The sequence below is a fragment of the Amblyomma americanum genome, chromosome 5, assembly GCF_052857255.1.
Source record: "Amblyomma americanum isolate KBUSLIRL-KWMA chromosome 5, ASM5285725v1, whole genome shotgun sequence".
Taxonomy (NCBI): domain Eukaryota; kingdom Metazoa; phylum Arthropoda; class Arachnida; order Ixodida; family Ixodidae; genus Amblyomma; species Amblyomma americanum.
In genome coordinates, this window is record NC_135501.1 from 72,761,755 (window position 1) to 72,780,795 (window position 19,041).

The 19,041-nt window shown below is 45.5% G+C and overlaps 1 long non-coding RNA gene across 2 annotated transcripts in view; it reads right to left on the reverse strand.

Annotated features, from left to right (window-relative positions):
* LOC144134795 (uncharacterized) overlaps positions 1-19,041 on the reverse strand; it is a 39,119-nt gene that overhangs the window by 11,534 nt on the left and 8,544 nt on the right. For both annotated transcript variants that reach the window (XR_013315255.1, XR_013315254.1), the window contains exon 3: positions 17,479-17,563. This is a non-coding gene — a long non-coding RNA (uncharacterized LOC144134795). The remainder of the gene's footprint in view (positions 1-17,478; positions 17,564-19,041) is intronic.

Here is a 19,041-nt window from a genome sequence, read left to right on the forward strand (position 1 = left end):
TCTCTTCTGTTGCTTTGGGAGATAGCAGCCACTTTCGGAATAATAATGCCGGAACTTATCAAGCAAGAACAGTTACGGAATGCAAATAGTTTTTAAGCAGAGCGTTGGACTCTGGACAGAATCCTTGTGACACTGAAATCAGGCCCGCTTAAGCGTTTATTACAGCAGTCACTTAGTGCCCGGCTTAATGGCAACTTATGGTAATGTTGCCGAACATCGTCATCGTCAGTGAATTCGAAATTTCTGATTTTGCACTTTTCCATAACGTTAGCTGTCGGGCGTGTGCACACTTGTTTTTCGATCAAACATACACTTTGCATACACACGTTGCAAGTCTTCTGTGCATACTACACGCACTTCATTACGCGCATACTAACAACACACTCAGAGCAGCAACTTGAATCAAGGTTTCCAAACTAAGTGCACCACTGTACACTTGACTTGCAGCGGGTGAACACAGTATTATGATGACCTGAGGCAACATTTCGGCAACATGCCTAAAAACTGGAAGTATATGAAAACCATAGCCGTCGTAATAACGTGCTGTTTTTGGTGCTTCTGAAGTAATCGGCCTATAAGCGACTGACTTAAAGGCAGCTCTCATTGTAATTTTTGCAAGAAACACGGCAAGTTGATGTAAAAACCGGCGAAAAAATTCATTGCTTAGGCAAAAAGAACTAAAAACGACTGACTCCGTTCATTATGAAATTTTATGACAGGCGAGAAGAAAAATCAGGGGGCACTTTGTTGACCTAAAGATTACCTAAATCCTTTAGTGTGGTGCTGCTGCTTGTGTCACTGGAGTGTGGTTAAGGTGTTATAGAAGTACGTAATTCTTTGTGAATCTTAAATGCTGGAGACACCGGAGGGCTTTTTTGAGGCATCCACTTGTTTCGACACTGTTCTGCAAACACTGTCCGGCGTCCTAGACAAGGCGAACTACATATGCGTTGGCTGGAAGCAGCGTAGTCAATAGCACACTCAGCTGCAGAACGGAAGGATGGTGGTTCGAATCCCATAGAGCACAAAGACTTTTCGCTTATTGAGTTGAAGAATGTCATGGAGGGACGGACACCGCGAGGTAGAGGAATTAAGGACTATCGCCTTAATAGTAAGTGCTGTAAAACTGTAGCCAACTGAAAGTTAAATCGCTTAGTGTTGGTAATGACTACGCGAAACAAACGGTAGTGGCGCGAAGAAAATTCTGGGAAGGCGCTTGCTTTGAAAGGATGCAAGGAGAGACGGTCTCTTAGATGGACGCCAAACGCAAATTAAATGACAAGGTACCCGTATGGGGCCGCAACGCAACCGAGCGCTCGCTTCCAAACCCCGAGAAGAGTACAAGCAAAGGACGGGAAGTCAGCCAACACACATGATGGCTAGGTCAACTTGGGTAATCCTGGAAAATTCCCACTTGAACCTAACCTGTCATAGCCATGATTTTGCTCATTAAATGTTTGCAGCGTTTTCAGCAAAATGTCCGCACTCGAATATGTATATGTGATGCAAAGTCTAAATGTACCAGTTATGGGCGAACCATGGCTGCACAACGGTGTTTCTAGTCACTCTGTAGTACTCAAAAACTACCAGATTTTCCGATGCGATATTGACAACCGGGGTGGTGGTGTTGGAATTATTGTTAAAAGACCTATAGATAAGATAATGAGGGTGTGCACTCTACCGTACTTATGGGAATACTGCTTACCTTGTTAGTGCAGTGTACAGACCACCTGAAACTTTATCAGAGTTTTTGGATGACCTGAACATATTCTTATGGTCTCATGTGAACGGTAACACCAGACTGATTATGGCCGGACATATAATTTGCGAACTATTAGCCGGGACAGTTTACTACCTGGGAACGTAGCAATTTATAGTTCGGAAGCATTGCAGAAAATAATTTTTTCACACAGTCTGAAAAAATTGTGGAAGACGACACAAAGTTAACGCCTTAATCTCGTTCACTTTTTGGCTTTGTGTTTCTTCCGGGTATTGTTGGTGACTATATTATGTCTATAAAAGACGGGATATCTGATCAAAAAATGATTTCTGTGCACATCCTGGTCCAACCATGCACTCGTGTTAAACCCTTTATACCTGTGTGTATCCGCCGTGCTGGCTCAGTGGTTACGGTGCTCGACTGTTCACCTGAAAGACGCGGGTTTGTTCCCGGCCGCGGCGTTAAAATTTCAATGGAGGTGAAATTCTAGAGGCCCGTGTACTGCGCGATGTCAGTGCGGTTTAAAGGACCCTAGGTGGTGGAAATTTCCGGAGCCTTTCACTACGGTGTCCATCATATCCCAAGTCGCTTTGGGACATAAAACCCCATAAACCATAAATCAAGCCTTTATACCTGTGGAAGTTAATGATCATAGAAGGGCTGACGACAAATAAATTCAAGATTTTTAGATCTGCCGTTTGGTGAATTCGAGCTACCAGAGACTGTGAACCGGCTATTGAACTATAGCGCTCATCAAGAATATCTGTAGCATTGCGTCGACAGATTCGTTCCCACTTAATAATAATAATAATAATAATTGGTTTTTGGTGGAAAGGAAATGGCGCAGTATCTGTCTCATATATCGTTGGACACCTGAACCGCGCCGTAAGGGAAGGGATAAAGGAGGGAGTGAAAGAAGAGAGGAACAAATAGGTCCGTAGTGGAGGGCTCCGGAATAATTTCGACCACCTGGGGATCTTTAACGTGCACTGACATCGCACAGCACACGGGCGCCTTAGCGTTTTTCCTCCATAAAAACGCAGCCGCCGCGGTTCCCACTTGGGAAAATAAAATAAAACCACATAAGCCTTAGAATAACCAGCCAATTACACTGTGATGAAGAAGATGGAGCGCTCGCGCTGGGCCAGCGGCCATTAAACCATCTAATTCCTATTAGTAATCTCGTCCCATTTTTCAGCTGCCCGTCACGTAACATTTGGTGTGAGATGCGGAGTTCATCCCCATCCTGGTGCGGGAGCTTCGGCACATGCGTCAGCCCTGGTCGTTGACCGTGAGTTCTTGGTCAGCGTCGCCCGGCCGTGCCCCAGCCTTTCACGCCCGAGCAGATCTCGCCGTTCTTCTCCCGCCCCGTTCACCGCCCAGACCACTCGACACGACGAACTGAACCTGACGCAAGGGCCCGATGCCACCGACCCAAAACGCTGCCCACACGTGCCAACACAGTTCCCCTGCCCATGCCGTTCGGCGCGTCCTGGGTCCCCGGCCGTCGGCTCTTGGTGACCTACGGCCAGGAAGCTTGGCGGGCTAGGAATCATTCAGTCATCTGCTTCATCGTGGCGGCCAGCACCTCACCACTTTCTGCTTCCTGTCCTGCCATTGTCTGAAGCGCATCATCACTTCGCGCGTCGCTTTCTCACCGATTGGGACGATCGCTCCGTGGCCCTGTGTAGTGCGACAAAGAAGAAATTGGCAGTGGCCCGAGAAGCAGCGCTCGCGCAAGGCCAGCAGCCATTAAACCACCTCATTGCCATCAGTCATCTCATCTCATAATTCAGCTGGCCGTCACGTAACAATACACATCAAGTGCAAAATAAAGCGATTACGCAGGAGGAAAAGATAGTCCAGCTGACGTATCCAAACAGCGAAGGACTATAAAAAGAGGCCCTGATGGTATATAAAGAAGCAGTTGTTTAGCCAAAAATAAAAACCTTCATAAAAACAGCTCGCCGAAAGGTTTGGCTTCAGCTCAGTCACAACGAAAAAGAAACAAACATAATTTAAATCCCCGGTAACATATTGACACAAAAAAAAATGTAGCAGACCATCTCGATCACATCTCCCAGTCTATTTTTTTTTAATAAACCAAGCATCGATGACAGCAACTTGCTTCACCTTTCACGTTTTACGGGAGACCTGGTCGTGACTCAGGCTGGCGTGTTTAATCAACTGTCACTTTTGGATTCCAAAAAGGATAGCGCGTTAGCTACCATGTCAAGCCAGTTTCTCAAACGGCACGCCGAGTGGGTGTCGTTTGCGTTCAATATATTATTTAGGACGTCCTTACACACTGATTCGCTGCCACAAGGTTGGCCCTGCGCAGTCGTAGCACCTGTTTTAAAGGCGGTATCCTATTACACACAAATAACTGGCGCCCAATTTCCTTGGAAAGTATCAACTGTAAACTCTTAGAACATATAATAAGTAAACATATACTAACTTTTATTGAAGGCAACGAATTCTTTTATCAGCACCAGCACTGGTTCCGGAAAGGAATATCGCCCACACCACGTCTCATAGAAAGGACGCAAGATTTAAGTTGAGCGATAAATCCCCAAAACCATATAAAATTTCATTTACGTAGATCCCGCAAATCATTCGAAAGGTTCACGCAGTAAATTACTTATAGCATATAAATCAGGTATTAGTCAGAGTATTCTGAAGTAGATTCAAGCTTAGGTGAACAGGAGGCACGTTGTGCGAGTTCAATGACCTTTTCTCTTATTCTATATCAGAAGTGATTTCTGGCGTTCCTCAAGGATTTCATTTAGCTGCATCGTTGTCTGATTTATATTAACGATATTATCCAGGTTACCGAGTCTCCTGTAGAAATCAACTGTTAGGAGACGAACTGTAAAATTTATTCTCAAATAAAAAAACCCAACGACCATAATACGCTACACAGATTCCTTAATTGCTTGAATTTTTGGTGCGAAAAATTAGTCTTAGAAATTAATTACATAATTAAAGAATTTGTCGCAGCGCGAACAAAACGGGGACAACTACAGAGAACGATCAGCAAAGGAGGAGTGCGGCACTTCAAAGTCGTAGGTTAATGAAAAACCCGAAGCTTACGTGCAGTGCTGCAGGTCATTTTGTGGAAATCGGTCAGTTTTCCAAAAATTTGATTTTATTATCATGCCGAAGAAACGATGCTAGCTGTTACAATGACCGCCTGCTGATCTGATACTATAAGTCTGCACGATTTCTCTTTCGACTAGGTATTTACTACGACCCGGAAATTTGGCCTTTCGAAATATAAGTTTGCATTTGCAGTCCCGACAATATGTAGGAAGCTGCTCACTGTTTCATTCCTTGTCCAAATTGTAGTGTTCCGGATCTCTTTCATTAAAATAACGCCCTGTTTGGTTGATGTATGCTCTATCACGGCTAAGAGAAATGCTTTAAACCACATTAGTTGTACACTACGTGAAACATAGTTGGTGCTTGGTAGCGCATAGCGGATTTTTCTCTTTTACCATCAGTGGACTAGTTTTTGAAAACTTGCTGGGAGCGGAGAAAAGCATATGTTCATTTTACCTTCTCGCCATTTTTAGGCTGGGGGAACGCTTTTGAAAAAAAAAAACAGTATCACTTGACCGGGCTTCGTTCTTGCTGTACTTGTTCTTTACTTTTCTTCTTTTGCAGCAAGTTTTCAGCAATTTCTGATGTAGTGACTGCCGGGAAGCCTCCCATGCGTAACCGCGCTATTTGCAGTTTAACGCTTTCTTGCAGTTAATGTGGGCAAGTTTTTCCCGAAGCTGCGTTGAGACAATTCTCTGCAATCCCTCTCTTGATGAACTTCGAGTGCTCACCGCTGTATGTGAGAAGAGCCTTGTTCGATAAAAGATTGACTATCCAGCGTATATAGCCTCCCAGAAAAGAATTTCTTAGGTCGAGAAACTGCATGCTGTTAATTCATGGAAGTTTGAAAGTAAAATTCAGCCAATTTGAAGCATCTTTGAAAGGTGGAAGAATATTAGCAAATCCTTCTTTACGAGGTAAAACTTTTATTTGTTCATTATCACCAAAAAGTCAGCTACATATCTAAGAAAGTGCAGCAGAGAATTTGAGCTTAGCAAACAAAGAAATGCCTGTAAGAACGGGCGCACCACAAGAACCGATGCAAAATCCAGCCTTATGCGGGTACAAATGGCAATAAAAAGTTAAAGGCAGTTGGCCGAATATAAAAGTTTAAAATGGCCAAAAAACTGTCACTGGCTAGATTAGATCTGATTTGAGGAGACACCTTTCTCGTCTCTTCAGTTACATATTTAACAGCTCTAAACAATTATTTATGCGGAATAGAGTAAACAAGGTCTTCGATGTCAATGAACAAACAGAAGGATGCGGTAGTGGTCAAGCCGAGACCTTTATTGATTTGCGAAAGTCGACGGCGCAACTGACAATTCGAAGGGAAGGACAGAAAACGCAGACCCGGCGCCTCCATTGTCTTCGTCTGTTGCACCATCCTCTTTTGTAAATCTCATGTACCAAGATGCATGTACAAGAGTTCTATTTGAAAAACTGACCTGAGTTCGTCAACAACCTGAAGTGAGCTTTGTACGAAGAAAGTGCCTTGGGTCCTCAGGTTCTTCAGATGTATTTCGAGATAATTTTCTATTGCTGAGTTCCAGGTAGCTTTTTCTGAATGTATGACTCTGAATGAAAAATTCGGCTCGTGCGTATTACATGAGAAGAATGCTTCAAGGATGCAGTTCTCCAAATTCTTGACTCTGCTTTCGACTGAATCCAGGTGCAGGTTTTTAAAAAATTCTTGCTCAGAGTTCTGTCACTGTCCCTGGACCACACAACAGTTTTTCGAGATTCTCAAGTCCGAAGGATGACGCCAAGTTCTACCGTATGAAGACTGGCTTCGTGTACTCGTCCACGAAGGAGAAGTCCCGCGCACAGAGACAAGGAAGTTCTATGAGTAGAGGAAGTTGGCTGCACGGAGCGCAGAATTCTTATGGCATGGGGCCCGTCTGTCTCTCACGGCAACTAAGAAACCAGACAGCGCACAGCAAGGTCGACGTTTTGGGCGCCATCAGGTTGTCGCATGAAATCTATTGCATGCCTCAAAAAGGCCCGAAATTCTGCTTTGAGCCTGCTCTAGGGAAGTCGGAACTACAGGCCACGGTGCGCCACTTTTCAGGAAGAGCGAGGGAGCGATGCAAAGAGAGAGATATCAAGGACGGAGCTGAATCTGTGGCAAGGAGATCGAGTCCTATTTCAAAGGGCTTACCTCAGCACAAAAAGGTGGTTAGCATTCATTAACTTCATGGCCTCATGGTTCTACAATCTGGCAAAGAAGGAGGCTTTGTGGTACTACCTACGAATGAGTATGAAAAGCAGGCCATTCATGCTATTGAGAATTTCAAGGAGACTAAATAAAGAAGATATCACAGCAGACCGCAGCTCTTAGAATGTAACAGACCGTGCGCCTGGATTCAGTAGCAAGCAGAGTCAACAATTCTGAGAATTTCAACCCTGAAGCAATTTTTCTCGTGTAAGACGCTCAAGCCGGATTTTCCATTCAGAGTCAAAATTTCAGGAAAGGGTAGCTGGCAGTCTTCAATAAGAAACTATATTCAAATATATCTGGAGACCCTGAAGACCGAAGACCCTTTCCTCGTACGGAGCTCGCTTCAGGTTGTCGATGAACTCAAGTTTGACCACTGCAACTTCTATCGGGTTTTCAGTTGACATTGAGTACTTTTATTACTGTATTGTGCACAAGGAACTGTTTAAAGCTTTTATAAAAGTAATTGCAGGGGCGAGAGGACTTTTCAAAACAGGTCAGCTGTGAACAGCGGCAGTTCTTTAGCCCTTTTAGGGTTTTATCTTCAGTCAACTGCTACTAATTTCAAGGATCATTTCTACTCACAATAGGATGAACTAACTCCCATGCAATCACAGCACACAGTTTTGCGAACTAAAATTTTCTATATTAGAGGCCCAAAGGTGCTGGAGGTTCAATCCTCGAACGAAAGAGGTGCTTTCAAACGAAAGAGGGAATGCCCACTCGAGGTTAATGAAGAGAGGGATTGAAATGATTTGTCTTAATAAAACTTTGCACAAAAAACTAGTCCACTCCAAATGCAAGAAAGGCGTTAAACCGAAACAGAGTGATTACTCATGTCATATAATATATCAGCAGTTGCAGCAAATATGCTGAAAAGAAAAAGAGCAGTAAAAAACAAGTGCAGCAAGATCACAGGAAGCCCGTTCCAGAGATACCTTATCTTCACATGGTATCCCGCCACCTAAAAAGCTGGCAAGAAGGTAGAATGTAGATGTTCTTTTCTCCGCTCCCAGAAAGGTTTCAAAAATTATTCCAATAACGTTAAAAAAGAAAAAGCCGGTATGCGCTATTCAACACCAACTCTGTTTTTGATGCAATGTACCACTAATGTAGTTTAAAACATTCCTTTTCCCTTAATAATGTATACAGTGGGCAAACACGACGCTGTTTTAATGAAAGAGATCCGGAGCGCTATAAAGTGGTGAAATAAGGGAAGATTTGGCATCTTGCAGTGCACTGTAAAGACTGAAAATGCAAACCATCACTTCGAAAGGCCATATGTCTTCGACGTGTGAAAGACCGAAACGAAAGAGAAATCATGGGAGACATGTCATATATGATTAGCAGGCAGTCAATATATGAGCGCACCAAACTAAATTTTTTGATACATTTGGGTGGTTAAGAGTCACCAGTCCACATAATCTACTGTGGCATAAACATATTCCTAAAGTATGTTCAACAGCTTCCCAAAAACTCTAATTTGTGAGAGAAAAATTAAAACATGCAACAAAAATGTCGCATTAAATCCTTACAAAAACATTCATATGCGAATCCTGTGATATCTCTAAGAAAATTGTTTAATGATATACTGAAAAAAATTCAAAGAATTGCCGCTCGTTTTACTTCTTCAAGATACAGAAGAACGGAGTTAGTGGCAGAAATACTTAATTAATGTGGGCTGTACTTACTTAAAAATTCAAGACAAAAGTATAGATTAAAGCTCTTCTTGCAGATAATTCAATGGAATTTAAAGATAAAAAATATAGTGTAGTGGTACCGATGGGCAGGAGTTGATGCAGCGCAGCGAAAAGTTAGACGAAGCAAACGAAGTGCAGCTGGGATTTTCGAGTGACGCCTGTGCCTGTGTCCGTCGTGTCGCCGTTCGACCAAGGGCAACCGACCTGCGCTTCCAATAAACACCTTTACACTTTCTTGGAGGTGACTCGGTTCCCGTCTCTGTCCTCATCCTGAAACTTCGAAGCGCAACGCTTGTCGCCCACGCCACAATGCCGAATGGTCTGAGAGAACCATCGCAGCCCATCCCTGCCACCATCCTCTGTTCCGGGGTACAACCCCAGCGTGACCCTGCTCTATTTAGTGACACTGACGACCAAGACGTCGACGATTGGCTGGCCTCCTACGAGCGCGTCAGCACTTACAAACGGTGGAACGATTCTGTTTGACTAAGCAACGTACTCTCCTGCCTCATGGACGCGACCAACCTCTGGTTTCGCAATCACTAGGCCGATCTTCCCACGTGGTGTTCCTTTAAGGCGAGCTTCGCTGATATTTTCGGCCGCCCCGCCGTTCGGAAACATCGCGCCGAACAACGTCTTAGTGCTCGAGCACAGCTCCCTGCCGTTACATTCACCAGTTATATCGAAGATACCGTTGACTTGTGCAAGCGTGTAAACTTTTCCATGAGCGAAACTGACAAAATCAACCACATCCTTAAAGGGATCGCCGACGACAAATTTCAGATGCTCTTGGCGAAGAACCTCACCTCCGTCGCTACCGTCATCTAGCTGTGGCAAAGCTAGGACTAACTCCGAAAGCAACGCGCGTCTACGCGGAAGTCCGGCGCGCCCGCAGAGGGTTTTGCTAACTTGGCCCTTGGTGGCTCGTCTTCTGAACAGTCCCTGTTCATGCAGCAGGTCAAAGTTTTCGTCCGCGAAGAAGTCGCCCGCCAGCTTTCTCTGCTGCATCACAATCCCGACCCCGTCTGCCCTACTCCGGACTTGGCGCCATCCCTCACGCCCACTATGCGCTGTGCTATTCAGGAGCAGGATGCTGCAGTTCTACCATCTAGCTCCCCACCTCCCTCTGTGGCAGCCCCGCTCACCTTTGCTGAAGCAGTCGCCAGTACACGGCGCTCGCCCACCTCTGCCGTCTACCGTAGCAGCCCGGCCTTTTATGATCCGCCTCCTCCATGCCACCGCCGCCAGCTCCGTATCGTCGGTCCCGCTGACACCCTACGAACTCTTGGCATACCGGCGACAATCGGCCAATATGATACTCTTGCGGTCTTCCGGACCATGTCGCACGCCTTTTGTCGTCAGCGGTGCCTTCGTTCTGGGGACGCCGTGAGCGCGTGCCGCTATGATTCTGGGCTTCCCTTACCTGCTGTCTCTCCTGGCTCCTATACGCATCGCCCCCAGTACCCTACTCGCCGCTCGCCTTTACCTCGCCGCCGTTACATTTCTCCGATGCTCTGCCGCCCGGACCCCTTCCCAGAGGAAAACTGAATGCCGCAGTTCTGGAGGCAAGAACTACGTGTTTTGAGAGCTCGATAACTCCTCAGTTTCCTCCTGCTAACGTCATTCAGGTGTCGGTTGAAGGCGTCTCTGTTCTCGCGCTCGTAGACACCGGTGCTGCTGTGTCAGGGATTAGTGACGCCCTTCGCCGCAAACTTCGTAAGGTGACAATGCCGCTGTCTGATTTCACTACATACGGCCACCTCTCAGCGCATCCATCCGATCGCAGCCTGCACGGTCCTCCTTTCTATCAACGACGTCGCCTATACCATCGAGTTTGTTGTGCTCAGTACCTGCTCTCATGATGTCGTCCTCGGCTGCGACTCCTCTTGAACAAACTGCGCAGTGATTGTGCCCGGGCTGAACTTGAGCTTTCTCTCTTGTGTAATGTTTTATTGTGTGACCTGCCTGTGCGCTCCGCTAAGCTTCTTGTAGCTGCCGACACCGACATACTTCCCTTGTCTTCTGCCCTCGTTCCGCTCCGACTTGACTGTTTCTTCAGGAGCCCTGTTCTTTTCACACCCACCGCAGCCGCCACCCGTCATCACCGCCTTCTGCTCCCTTTCGCCGTTTTCACGATTTCCGACGGTCACTGCGCCATGTGTGTCACCAAACCCTATACGTGCCCGTCATCTGTTCTTCGCGGCGAGTGCCTTGGCTCTATTAAATAAGTGGACCCTGCTTTTGCTTCCGAGTTCTCCGATGCCCGTATATGTCCCCCAGTTGCTGCCTTAGGCTGTTGTGTGACTGCCCCCGATCCGCTTCCCTTCGACGTCTTTAATCGCACCATCGCTCCAAGCCTTCCGTTCGCTAACCGTGACCAGCTCTTCGAACTTCTCCACCGCTTCTGCAAATCTTTCGACTTTTCCCAGCCCTCCTTGGGGCGCGCGTTATCCGTCTCTCGCGCAGTTGACATTGGTACGCACGCCCCATTGCGCCAGCGACCGTACCGCGTCTGGCCGAGTAAGCCCCGCGTCCTCCGTGACAATGTTGACGACATGCTTCAGCGCGGTTATATACAGCCCTCTCACAGCCCTTGGGGGGCCTCTCCTGCTGTCATGGTGACGAAAAAAATGGCTCACTGAGGTTCTGTGAGGACTACCGCCGTCTCAACAAGATCACTCGCAAGGATTTTTATCCTCTGCCCGAATCGACGACGCACTGGATTGCTTGCAGGGAGCGGAGTATTTTCATCTCTCGATTTACGCTCCGGCTACTGGCAAGTGCCGATGGCTGCCGCTGACCTGGCCGAAAGCCGCTTTCCTCAACCCAGACGGCTTGTATGAATTCAATGCGATGCTTTTCGGCCTCTGCAATACTCTAGCAACATTCGAGAGAATGATGGATATTATTCTCAACGGCGTAAAAGGGGAAAGTTGTCTCTGTTGCCTGGATGACAGTGTCATTTTTTCTAAACACTTTCCTTCTCATCTGCTGCGCCGTCAGCGCGTATTCACGTGCCTTACTGACGCCGGGCTACAACTGAACTTAAAAAAAAATGTCACTTCGGTTATATGCAGCTGACAATATTAGGCCGTGTCATCTATATGACGGCGTTCTTCCTGACCCTGCTAAACTTCGCTCCGTCGCTGACTTCCCAAAAACGACCACCTTAAGAGAACTTCGCTGTTTTATGGGCTTATGCTCATATATTCGCCGCTGCATCTGCAATTTCGCCCGTATCATCGCCCCTTTAACGCACCTTTTTGCCGGCAGCCCGAACGTCTCGTCTTGGTCCCGAGCCTGCGATATCAGTTCAACACTTCACGTCGCCTGCTCGTCTCCCATCCAATTCTTCGCCATTTTGATCACGCCTGTCCGACAGAAATTTACACTGACGCTAGCGGTGTGGGCTTGGGCGCCGTTCTTGAGCAGCGAAGTCTGGGTATCCGAGTCTGGGTATCGAAAAGTCTAAATTCAATCTGCGCTATAATAAGCTTTACATGAACGGTAGCGGTTACTGTTACGATCACCTTAACGACAGCGTTTCTGAAGTTCGCGTTGTTGGATGCCTTTCATCCGAATCGCCCGCAGATTAACGATACGTGAGGGGTAGTGTGCACCCGTCATTTTCCAATCGCTCATTATCGTTTCTGTATACTAATATTAGAAGTGTTCTGCCTAAACCTGATGAGCTTTGTGTGACTTGCTGAAACGTGGCTTTCAGCTAAAGTTGAGAGCTCGGAAATATTTTATTGCCGCAAGCATTTTACCACTTATCGGTACGACTGGGGTGACAGAAACGGTGGTGGTGTTTTGTTAGCTGTTGCTGACAGGCTTTTTTCTTCTCCTGTTCATGTTGTTACCGGATTAGAACTTCTTTGGGTTGAACTGCGCATGTGCGTGAAAAACTTGATTTTGGGCGTTTGCTATCGCCCTCCCTCGTACAGTGCCACTTTTGTTGAACTTCATGATGCTGTTTGAGCGATTATCGTTCGATTTCCAAATGTTCCTATTCTTTTGGTTGGAGACTTCAACTTTCTAACTAGTATTTGGTCCAATGTACGTTCTTATGCCGACCCTTTTCCCACGAATTGCAATGGTTTTTTGCGCTTATGTGCCGACTTTAATCTCTCCCAACTTGTTACTAAGCCTGCCCGCGTTACATCTTCATCGTCCAACTTGTTAGACCTAGACCTTGTTCTTACTACGTTGCCTGATCTTGCTGCTCCAATATCTTGTTTGCCGAACTTAAGTGATACTTGTATGCTTCATTTTTCTTTGAACGTCGTGTCACCACGACAAAATAACGATTCTAAATACATAAAATGCCAACTTTGAGGCCATAAATTGTAAACTCGCTGGTTTTATCGATGTGTACTTACCCTCTTTTCAAGAGCGTCCAATCGAAATTAACTGGAACCTTTTCAGAAGGAAATTGCGTCCCTGACAGATTCTTATGTGCCTCTGAGAAAAGTATTAACTAACAAATGTTCGCCCTGGTTTAGTTCTTCACTAAAAATGCTATCAATCAAAAAGAAACGTCTGTTTCGTTCCGCTAAACTCTCCAATTCTGTGCTCCGGTGGGATGGTTATTAGTCCGCTGCGTCTTAATATGTCAGCAATAAAACTAGCTAAAGAGTCATTTTTTAGTCATACTCTTCCGTCGATGCTATTAAATAATCATAGATAATTTTGGAACATGGTTAAGAAAACTGATCCATCTACAATTAATCTTAACACTTTACGCGACCAAGTAATCTCCAGTGAAATGTGTGCTGATATTCTTAATGATGTGTTTACAGCTTCTTTTACTAACGTTTTAATTACCGCAATTCCTCATTACCCACCCCACGACTTTTGTCTATGAACCCCATTATAATGGATTCTGTTGGCATCGAAAAAATAATTGATCAGCTGAAGACGTCATCATCATGCGGAGTGGATAGCATAAACTCGAAAATTTTGAAAAATACCAAAGTGTGCAGTGCTATTATTCTTGCTGAAGTCTTCCAACAATCTCTTGTGCCTGGCTCTATTCCTAGCGACTGGAAGGTGGGCAAGGTGGTTCCCCTGCACAAGGCTCGTGTCAAACATTCTCCTAATAATTATCGGCCCAATTCACTTCTTATCGTCCCTTCTAAGATCATGGAATATGTCATCTCCTCTCACCTTTCCAATTTTCTTGAGTCAAATTCTTTTTTTAGTCATTGCCAACACGGGTTTCGTAAATTATTCTCATGCGAAACGCAACTTCTATGCTTTACACAGGATCTTCATTTCATTCATGAGCGGTGTTCTATAGCTGACTGTATATTCTTCGATTTCTCCAAAGCCTCTGACAAAGTCTCTCACCAATTACTACTTTTCAACTTAAATAATCTCAATCTCGACCCAAGCATCATCTCGTGGCTTCAGTCTTTCCTCACTAATCGGTCTCAATACGTGACTGCTAATAAATCCAACTCTCGCTACTCTCCAGTGGGCTCAGGCGTTCCCCAGGATTCTGTCCTAGGGCCCCTACATTTTCTCATTTATATTAATGACTTGCCTAACAACATTGCTTCTTCCATATGTCTTTTTTCCGACGATTGCGTTATTTACTGTAAAATTAACAGTGAGTCTCACTTTTGTCCAGTCTATTAACCAAGTTTCAGAATGGAGAAAATTGTGGCACACTGGAATAGCCATTTACGACCTTAATAATATCCCTCTTGAAACTGTGTCTTCGTATAAGAACCTTGGTGTGCACATAACTTCTAATCTTTCTTCGAATCTGCACGTGGAATTTAATACTAACAATGCTAGCCGCATGTTGGGGTACCTGCGCAGAAACTTTTCTCTTTCTTCTACTTCAATAAAATTGCTCCTTTATAACACACTTGTTCGGCCTAAATTGGAATATGTAGCATCTATCTGGGACCCTGACCTGTCATCATTAGCTACTGAAATCGAGTCTGTTCAAAAGCGTGCGTCACGTTTTGTACTTTCTAATTATCACTGTATCTACATTGTTATTGCTATGAAAACTACTTTATCATTGCACCTCTTTCACTCCGCAAAAAAATTTCGCGCTTATGCCTACTTCATAAGATCTATTATTACAACCCGGTCCTTAAGAACCGGCTACTAACTACCCTTACATTAATTTCAGGCCGCATTGATCATCTTCGCAAAGTAGGTGTTCCGTCATGCCATACTATACACGCTTTTCCTTCTTTTGTCGCCGACATTTCTGACAGTTGAAACCACCTTTTCAGGCACATTGTTGGTATTGCTAACCCAAATTCTGTTAAGAGCGCCCTACGTAATCTTTATTTGTATGATTTAGTCAGTTTTATTTTCCGTTCGTTTTCGTTGTCCTTTCTGTGTCTGCCGAAAATGCCGGAAATGTTCTCTTTCCTTTGGGAATTGCTGTTTTTTCCCCTTTGTCTTCTCTTGCCTTATTTTGTGTAATGATTTGTTCACTTTTCGCCGCGTTTCAGTTTCTTCTATTTTGGTTTTCTGCTGCACTGTATCAGACCCAATGTATGCCCTTCCCACTCCCCTCTTTAATGCCTTAGGGCCCTAAGGGTATTTGAATAAATGAATAAATATTTTGTCGCTTGCGCCAGCCGCGCTCTCACCAAGACGAAATCGATCTATTTTGTCACAGAAAAAGAATGTCTTGCAATCGTATGGGCGATTACTAAGTTCCTAGCTTACATTTACGGACGGCCCTACTAAAGACCACCACGCCCTATGCTGGCTATCCTCCCTAAAAGATCCTTCTGGCCGACTCGCCCGCTCGGCTTTACGTCTCCATAATTTCGATATTCACATCATTTATCGCTCTGGCCGGAAGCACTCGGATACCGACGGCCTTTCTCATTCACCGCTTTCGTGCGATTGACCCTCTCCCCTAGTCTGTGCCTACGATTTCTCGTAGTTCGACGTCCCTGATATGCTCTCCGAACAACTGAAGGATCCTTGGATCACCTCGCTGCTCACTTTCCTGAACAATCCCTCGCCGCATTCCTCGTCCCGGACCCTTCGCCGCAAAGCCTGCCATTTCGCTGTTCCTGGTGGCCTCTTATACCGCCGTAACTACCTCTCCCACCGGCGGAAGTGCCTGTTGGTGATCCCCCGAAACCTCCGTGCTCTCATCTGCGCCTCTTTCCACGCCGATCCACAATGCGGCCATGCCGGTGTACTGAAAACATATGCTTGCCTTCGTCTGGGATATTACTAGCGAGGTATGTACCGCTACATACGTCAGTACTTTCGGTCATGCACCGCCTGCCAAAGTCCCAAGAAACCACCCCGCCCCTCCGCCGCTCATTTGAAGCCGCTACCTTGCCCTGGCTGACCCTTTGACCGCGTGGGCATTGATCTTTATGGCCCGCTTCCAACTACATCGGCTAACAATCGCTTGGTCATCGTGGCTGTTGACCACCTAACACGCTACGTCGAAGCGTCAGCTCTCAAATCTGCTACCGCAAACGATGTCGCTCGCTTCATTCTACACAGTCTTGTTCTTCGTCACGGCTCCCCGAAAGAACTCATAAGTGACCGTGGCCGTGTTTTTCTCTCGGACGTCATCGAGGCCCTGCTAAAGCAATGCCAAATAGTTCATCGCTGCAACAGCGCCTATCACCTCCAGACCAACGGCATGACTAAGCGGTTCAACCGCACACTGAGCGACATGCTCGACATTTACGTTGACACCGCCCACTTCAACTGGGACCAAGTGCTCCCTTTCGTCCCGTACGCGTGTAATACGGCTGCGCAGACAACGGCCGGGTTTTCTCCATTCTTCCTCTTATATGGCCGGGAGCCTACATCCACCATGGACACCATCCTTCCCTATCGCCCTCAGCCTTCCGAGACCACATCACTTTCCGAAGCTCACCTGTATGCCGAAGAGTGCCGGCAACTCGCCCGCTCTTTCACTACACCGCTCCAATGGCATCATAAGCACCTTCGGGATTCCTCGGACCCTCCCGCGTCATACCCATCTGGCGCCCTTGTTTGGCTCTTGGTGCCTTACTCCACTCCCGGTCTTGCCACGAAACTGCTTTCTCGCTATCACGGACCTTACAACGTTGTGCAACAAACTTCTCCTGTGAACTACATCGTTTAGCCGCTCGCTCTCCCTTCCGACCACCGTCGCCTGGGGCGCGAAACTATGCACGTGGAGCGCCTCAAGTATGATTATGAACCGCCTATGCTTTCCTCGCCGTACGTCGCCAGGATGGCTCCTCTTCCGGCGGGTAAGTAACTGTAATGGGAACAATGGCAGGTGTTCATGCAGCGCAGCGAAAAGGTAGACAAGTGCAGCTGGGATTTCGAGTGTTGCCTGTGCCTGTGTACGTCTTGTTCCTGTTCGACTAACGCAAACCGACCAGAGCTTCCAATAAACACCTTTACAATAGATACGTTAAGTACCCGAGAGAGGGCGCTATAAGAAATCACACTAGATCAATGAAGCCTTACTATGCACATGTCGATGTTTCTTTACTTTTTTGCTAATGTGATTGCAATTTACAATGATTTGCCGGTTGAAGTTGCCGGACAACCAGGTGAGCATAAATACTAACGTTCTAGTCACATTTTGTGAAGAAGGCTTCCAACTTGACATTATAAGATCTAAGTGTTGTCTGTTGGGAGTTGTGTCTTATATAATCCCTCTAACGACGCTCAAGCGAGTGTTAGCAGTGTAAGTAAAAAAATTGTCAAAATAAAATCATTCTGGCACTCACAGCGTGGTTTTGGTTGAGGACATGGAGCCCTAACACAATATCTCGTTTCACGCTTACAACGGTAGCCTGGTTGGCAGTACGTCCTCTGAAAGAAACAAATAAAAATATTTAGCGACTTTTGCACCGAAAAATTTCGAAGCGAACGACATAAGTTCTGTTCGTTTTCGATGTTTTTTTTTATATTCGGCACCGCCACTCTGTTAAGCGAAATATAAGAAACTCTCACCGACATTTCCACATTGAGCTCCGAGAGTTAACGTTTTGTCAGTATCGACGCAGCAGTGGCCAGTTGTCTTGCGTGGTGGAAATGTTTTACCAGCTGCCATCAGTTAATCAAACTATATAACGACTGGATGTGGGAGAGAGGCCTTTTTCTGAGTGAGGGTGCGATGGATGTAAAACTATCGCTTGCATTTGGCTACACGCATATGTCAAAAAAGATAAAAATTTCACCCTTGCATTATGGATTTGACTACATATCTTCTCTCCTTTTTTTAGCTCAGCGTTGGCCTCACCCGAGTTGTCCTATAATCTCTCTAGGAGATGCCCTGCACTGAGCATGCCATTAGAAAGGAAAACCAGTTTCTCATTTCACCGCCTAATTAAACAGTGGAAGCATGGCGCTGATTTCCTGTGCGTTTCCTTAACGCACGGAAGGAAGAAATATATACGCCAAAGACAAGGTGCATGAGAATTAAAGGTGCGACGAACTGATAGGCAAAATTTTCTGCCATGCTGTTTTTTTAGCACATGGAATTGAACTGGAGAACTATATCAGAGTGCCTAAGAGCGAATATTGGCTAAATATATATTTACTTCATTAGAGGCACTATCAGCCCAAACGCTGCCACGATAGAAGTGGTTACATACAACCTACTATCAGAAAGTGAAGAAAGCAAAGCATTAGGTTTTATAAAAACTAATTACAAACGGGAAGAATACCAACATCAATACAAACAAAACAGAACGCAAAATTGTGTAAAGTGGACAGGTTTTGAACGACTTATTATAAGAACACAAGAGACCAAAACACTGAAAAGCAATGCAGCAAAATGCAGCGCTGTATAAGACTGAGAATCAATCTTATACAATGCGATCTTATACCGATCGCATGATGGATGGTAGCAGAAAAAGGGAGAACATAACAATCCTTCAAAAATTTAGTTCTTTTACTTTTCTGTAGAGCTTGTTTCGCGTTATATGTGACATAGCTTTATCGTTGTATTTGCGTTTGTCAAAGAATGTTTTGTTTATAATAAAATGAAACAGATTAACTCTCATCTTGATTCGTGCCTCAAGTGGGGAGAGCCAGCTAAATATACAATTGGGAAAGTTGTTTCTGCCATCGCCACTTTGAAAGAATGTAACGCGGCGCACTATTTTGCAGATGCTCCAGTTTTGGTGTTAGGCACTTAGCGTGAAGGTCCCAGACTTCATAAGCATATTCTAGCATAAGACGTACTATAAATTTCTGAGCCATTAGTTTTGTCTATGATGTGACAAGAGTTCGCGATCGTCTTTATTGCTCTAATTTTTTTGGTTTACGTATTACGTTATTGACGT